Source organism: Primulina huaijiensis, unplaced genomic scaffold, assembly GCF_012295235.1.
Source record: "Primulina huaijiensis isolate GDHJ02 unplaced genomic scaffold, ASM1229523v2 scaffold31537, whole genome shotgun sequence".
NCBI classification, from domain to species: domain Eukaryota; kingdom Viridiplantae; phylum Streptophyta; class Magnoliopsida; order Lamiales; family Gesneriaceae; genus Primulina; species Primulina huaijiensis.
The window spans coordinates 1-716 of NW_027357411.1; the positions used below are offsets into that span (position 1 = coordinate 1).

The following is a 716-nucleotide window of genomic DNA, read 5'->3' on the forward strand; positions in this document are numbered from 1 at the left end:
TTTCTCCGCAATGAGCCGGCGAGATTTTAGCCGAATTCCTTCTCTAGGACCCTCTAATTTGCGATTTTCCGCTTTCGGTAAGCTTCTGTTTCCCCGAGAAATCGTACTACGAAGGTCGCAATTCGATTCTGGTTCCATTTTCTCGTAACTCTGGCATAGTAACGGCTTTAGCTGCGCTAATTTCTTATTCTTCTCCTAATTTTTTTCTTTATATTATATTTTCTCGAAACATTCAGCGATTTTTGTCGTTCTGAGCCGGTTCTATACGAAAGGCTTGCAGATTACTCCGGAGACAATATTTCTATATTTTTAGTCATAATTCACATAAACGGTCGCGACACGAGAACTTACAAGGGAGGTCACCCATCCTAGTGCTGCCCTCGCGCAGGCAAGCTTAACTTCGGGTTCTGATGGGGCAAGAGCAGTGCCGCGCGTTGTCTCCCTCCTCCTGGTCCACACGTGCTCGAGGGATATAAGAATAAACAGCCCTCTAAATGTGGGCTGCGATCATACCAGCACTAATGCACCGGATCCCATCAGAACTCCGAAGTTAAGCGTGCTTGGACGAGAGCAGTACTAGGATGGGTGACCCTCAGGAAAGTCCTCGTGTTGCACCCACATTTATTTTTTTCTATTTTTGATTCTTTTTTTTTTTTTACCGATGATTTTCGGCTCCAATCATCTCGATCTCGATCGGGAGCGGATAAGACATGTGA

General features: G+C 45.3%; 1 non-coding gene across 1 annotated transcript; it reads left to right on the forward strand.

Annotated features, from left to right (window-relative positions):
- Window positions 1–499: 499 nt before the first annotated feature.
- On the forward strand, window positions 500–618 carry LOC140967949 (5S ribosomal RNA). Its single transcript, XR_012173667.1, has one exon. It is a non-coding gene; the product is annotated as a 5S ribosomal RNA (ribosomal RNA).
- The last annotated feature ends 98 nt before the right edge of the window (window positions 619–716 follow it).